At 40.8% G+C, this 5,745-nt stretch overlaps 1 long non-coding RNA gene across 1 annotated transcript; it reads left to right on the top strand.

Moving 5' to 3' along the window:
* Positions 1-239: 239 nt before the first annotated feature.
* On the top strand, positions 240-2,954 carry LOC123083102 (uncharacterized). Its single transcript, XR_006439207.1, has 3 exons — positions 240-331; positions 1,494-1,579; positions 2,855-2,954. It is a non-coding gene; the product is annotated as an uncharacterized lncRNA (long non-coding RNA).
* The last annotated feature ends 2,791 nt before the right edge of the window (positions 2,955-5,745 follow it).

Raw genomic sequence — 5,745 nt, 5'->3', positions numbered from 1 at the left:
GAATTATGTACTCTTTTTTCCTAGCTTAAATTATTTATTGAGATTGTACTACACCCTGTTATTCTAATTTTATACACTTCTTTCTTGCCCAAAAATATATTAATTGGTTCTTAGCTTCCTAAAACTCAGGAATATTTTATCTTTCTCATACATTTTAATTCATTTTATGCAGGCTAAGATAATACTGACGCGATGTCCAGATTTGGATGTCTCATCTCTGAACAGTTGAAACGCCGAATACTCCATGAAAGCTTGCCTAGCGGCTTTTGCGCAATATTATATCTTTGGACGTTTGCACTTCCGCGGCTCTAGACATGAGCTTCCTTATATGGTAAGAAAATGTTGGTCGAGACCTTGATTCAGCTTGTGGAAATAAATAATCTCCCATATTTATTAAATTTGCTTGCTTTGGCATGTTACTTTATCTATATTTGAAATAGGATATTCTTTGATATGTAATTTTAGGAAATAGTTGGTTTTCAATCTTTTTGCTTGAGATTCAGAAGATCCAAAACTGCTTGATACAATGGCTACTCTAATCAATAAAATGAGTTACATATATATTCAGAAACTATGTTGATCAGGCTACTTATATGCATTGGAAAACCATTAGATTCCTTGTTGCATTAACATTGACATCCAGAGTTACTTCTCTGTACATATTTAAAATGTAGATAAAATGTATATCCTCTAGCTCTCATGTGTTTTAGTCTCTCTTTTCTCTTTATGTTGTATCACCAATGATGAGAAAGAGATCAGGGGCCATGGAGAGGGAGAGAGGGAGAGGTCTAAATGATTGTAGCCATACCAGTTTCATGTTTCCATGTATGACATTATACTAGATAGAAAACAGTAACTTTGTGTGGGTTGATTATACTAAATACTTCTAACATAATAATCTACATGTATCAATTGTTGCCCATTACTTGCGTACACACTATACCATAGTATTTTAGTAGTGCACTCTATAAAAAAAGCATCAATGCATATGATCCCTTATAACTCACTTCTTGCTTTACATGTGATTTTCTACCTTCCGAAGGTAACATGAGCACCTTGATTTCCTATCTTTTTAGACACATATTTCTTTCAGGGGTTATTTTTCAAACATCCACAACTCCTGCCTCTTACTTAATACACTACATTCCTAAAGCTTCCCAAAGACAGTACATGTTTAAAATAGTTTATGTCTTTTAGTTTTACAAGCTCCCTAAAACTAAATCGCTGTGGAATAGGTGTGCCTGCCTGCTTTAAAATGTGAGCTACTTATATAGATATTTTTTCCTCATCATTCTTAAGTATTTCCCCTAAAACTGGGTTAAGCATAGATGATGACTGCTACAACTCAAAGTAAATATTCTGAACCTAACTAAAGGATTCTGGTGATGGTGGCACAGGCACTAGCAAGTATCTAATGCATATACATGACTTCATATTATTTATCTTATTCACATTCACATGCTAATATATTCATGATTTTTTTTGCATTGTAGAGTGCTAGCGCGCTACATTGCAGAGAAAGCTTTGAGAAAATGCTTTGTTGGGATGATAGACAAGAATAATCAATCCTCATTCCAAGGTTAGATTTGTACTTCCTTCCCAGTTCTTCTTTACAAAGGACCAATCCTCTTACTTTATCCATTCATGTTGTCTTAATTTTGTTCCTTCATGGAAAAACATTTTCTCATTTCAATCTTTCTCCATTTGGTATGAGTATGGCACATGCTCTTAATTTTTTGACTATTCTTGGTTGATTAATGGTTGGTGTATTGCCTTCCACTTTGGATTTCTCAATCCTCTTGCTTAGGCTACGTGTACCATTCTGTCACATGTCGCCATCGATCTGAGCAAAAATTAGTGTAGATGAACCGAGCTATTTTATTGTAAGCTGTGTACAGAACTTCATGGGAAAATAATCATGTAGTTAATGTTTTATGCGATATATATCCAGATAGGTGAATCCTCGCAAGTTGGTCCCAGTATCTAAATATGATTGTGCCAACTTAGAGCCTTTTCAGATTGTAGCGACTCTGTTTGGGGTTTCCTTACCTAATCAAGGCTCATTCCAGTTTGCTTTGTCCTTATCTCCTTTTCTTTCATAAATTCTTCACCTATTCAAGAAGCTCATTTTTTGTTAGTTGTAACAACTAAAAAAACCATGTCCATGTTGTACTGGTGACTTGATATATTGTCTTTTTAATCACACTGCCGCCTATTTCTCTATTTAGAGTACAGTGAGGAAAATATCAACCTCCTGCAACCAACCATGCAGTAATTTACTATTTTTGAGCTCTCTGGATATCATATATAGATGTACATTTCAGTGCCTTTCTTTTCTGGACTACACTACTTTTCTTTTCAGATTTCAATTGTCTGAATCTTCCGTACAAAAGATAGTCAAGCTTATATGGTGTTTCATAGGAGCATTGGTACTGATCATTGAGAATATACCTCTCTGCTACATGTATGCGATTGTCATAGTACCTAGGTTCAAGAAATGTTTTTTAATGGTGCTAGAGTCCGGGAAATAAAAACCGAACCTTTTATGGTGAAGGATCATCGCGGAGAAGGTGAATTTACGCCTCTGCTTTATCTGTAACTGTTTTTCGTGTTAGTATTAAGCCGCCTGGGAAGTTTCAAGAAAAATGTGCTTTGAAGTACCATATTATGCAGTTAGCTCAGGGATGCAACGATACAGTTATCACCATCCTGAGATGCCCTCCTAACTACTATACTCATTCATGTGCGTTCTGCTCTATGGCACACCTGGAACGGGGACGATATTGCTTGATAGAGCCACCGCCCATTATGAAATGAATTGGATTGGATTACACATTATCGTATGCTTTATCAGGAGTTGTGTAAGTACTAATTATGCCAACCTGGGGCAACACTCTAATGGTTTCTCCACAAAGGATGCCTCCTGGAGCTCTACTTCTCTCCCACCCCCAACAGCGGTATAGTATGAAAATCCTATTACTAAATAGCTTACTGTTTGATGCTTATGTTTGTTGGTGTAGTAATCATTTTTGAAGGTCAAAGTCCCAGAGGATGTTACTCGAGGCTTCCGTATAGTCGAGTGATTTTGCTTTTGCATGCTAATAATACAATATAGATGGATATAATTAGCAGTTATTAGTGCATATTATTTTGTCTCAATACCATAAATTCAATGTAAAGGTTTGCATTATTATTGTCAAATCTAAATTACATTGAAGACTTAAACAGGGAATGATGCCTCTTTTAACTGATTGGTGTGCTTTTTTAACTCTCTTTAATGAGTAAATCATAGTGTAGTTGCATCTTATATTTTGTTTGGGCATGTAGGTGTGTGCTTCCTCGCTTTTCCCTTTCTTATAAGTTGTCCTCATTTTGTTGCTTCTATTTAGGTTTGGATTTTCTTCAACCCGCAAGGCCCATCCAGTTGTGAGCTACAATGAATTTGTTAAGAGTTGGAGGAGACAACATTGCACATCAGAGGTACGCTGAATGTAGCGAGGCAACCACGAATTGGGTATGTTCACATGAGGGATGGGAGAGGAGAGGAACATTAAAATTTTTCATGCTTTGGATGAAAATTTCAATTCATAGTTTCTCTGTATGTGCCAACACACTAGCGGTACTGATGGGCTTAGGATGAAAGTAGCGCCAACAGAATCAGTAGGTTGGATGGGAAGGCGGTTGTTGCCCTTGTCCCTTGGTGCTAGCCTACCGTGGCGGCCTCACTAACTTGCTCACTGTGAATACGAGTTCGTGGGGTCGCGAGTTGCTGCAGATTTGTTTTTATCACTTTTTACAATTTTTTTTATGTATCCCTAACTTAACGAGTCATTTTTAGCTTTGATTTTCCATATACACCAACCTATATTGATTGCAACATCGTGTTAGTCATCCATGATCTCCAAAAAGATTTTCTACCAACAACAGAATAATTAGTACCACCAGTAACCCTTCTATTTAGCCACCTTCAGGATAATTATAAATGGCATTTGGTTATTCATGTATACCACCAGTAGGACTCGAGATTTATGGATTGTCAATAGCCTCATCTGATTGCTTGATGTACTTATATCGTGTTCTTTTCAGTCTCCATTTCATCTGAGCAGGGTGGTGAGGGTCAGAACTGGTCATGTTGAAAATCAGTTTAGCGCATCAAGGATGGAAGGTTCAGAGATTTGCAAGAGGTGATGGAGGATGGTTAGTTATTATGGTTCATCATATAGCAGTGAAAGATGAGTACAAGCACAAGCTTATTCAAAATTTGCAGTTCTTGACTACATGGGACATATATTTTGTAATCTTTTTCATTTCTTCTAAAAGGATCAAATATGTATTTTGTTCTTCCCAATGTTCTGAAGGACGATGTTGGCATTGATATAGTATAACATACATTTACAATTATGAGTGCTCTCGATACTTGGTTCAGGACATCTTGAGGAAAGATTAGTTCATGAACTTTGCATCTTTAGCTCTTCAATTAAAACCATCAATGATTAACGGGATCAACATTTATCAAGAAGAGTCTGGAAATGCGGAGTGGAGGAGAAGCAATGCAGGGGGTTGCTGGGTTCAACTATGGGTTGCATGGGTCATCAAATTAGGCACACTATACGTCCGTGGGCGTGTCCGGACAATGACAGGTCACCCCTCGAATCGTCGCGTCCATAGCCTCGATCTTCATATATGATACCCCAAATCCATACTATGCATGCAACATAATCGGGACATAGATATCCACGTAATCTGACATAGATCAAAAGAGCACCATAGTTAGCCGATGAACATAGTTCTAAACAAATGTTACTAAAAATTGTAACAAACTCGAAGAGAAGGACGCACTTCTTTGCCACTTCCTCGTTGCTACGGATGTAGCCGTCAATGTAGCCCCTGTGCGCTCCTCCCATGCGTGTTGGGGAGCTTGAGCCTACTTCAGATGCTGTCGGCGCTCGGGGCCGTAGCCCGGTCAGGCAGCAGCGGCCGGCCTCTGCCAGGCGCATATCCAGGGACGCACACACCCCCCGGCATCACCACCCCTTTATCCTATAACGGTGCTCCGAACTCCGCCGACCTCCAAGCGTGACGAAGCTCATGCTGCTGCGGCGGCCTCCCAAAACCTGAGTCCGGCGCTCATCGAGCTTTGTTCGCCGACCATGATGCAGCGACCTCTTCTGGACATGTCCCCGATGCGCCCCCCAGGCTTTGAAGCCTCGCCCACTCCGCCTCTCCAGTGCAACGGCAACCTGCAGCGAACCCCTTCGCCAACCCGTGCTTGCCTTGTTGATGCTGGACACGACCTGCCCGCTGGCTTGGCGGAGCTCGTTGTGCCCTGTCTAGAGCTTCCAGCAACGCTCTTCTGCTCAAAACAGCCGGCGCTCCTGCCGCTCACATCTGTGCAACCTTCTGAAGCACCCATGGCATGACCGAGGCCAAGCCCTCCAGCAGCCCGTCGGAAGACCTTGGCAGGCATGAGGATCTCCAAGGAAGGCGGGATCTCTCTGCAACGGATCAGGCGCCCTTCCAACCGCACGCCGGCTGCCCCGGTTGCAAAGGTGGCTGAGCGCCTTTTTTGTCACAGCCTGGGCATAACCAAAGATGGTGAAGATGTCACCGCTTCGACCCTGAATGTGTTCACGGAGAGATTCAAGGAGCAGCTCCCCCCTGAAGTGATTGTGGCCATGAGGGATTTTTTCAAGCTTGACGATAGTGCTATTGCTGCTGTCGAGGACGCACTGATAGACCACGGTG

Source organism: Triticum aestivum, chromosome 4A (assembly GCF_018294505.1).
Source record: "Triticum aestivum cultivar Chinese Spring chromosome 4A, IWGSC CS RefSeq v2.1, whole genome shotgun sequence".
NCBI classification, from domain to species: Eukaryota; Viridiplantae; Streptophyta; class Magnoliopsida; order Poales; family Poaceae; genus Triticum; species Triticum aestivum.
The sequence above is the reverse complement of the archived record's forward strand: the minus strand, read 5'-3'. Positions and strand labels throughout refer to the sequence as shown.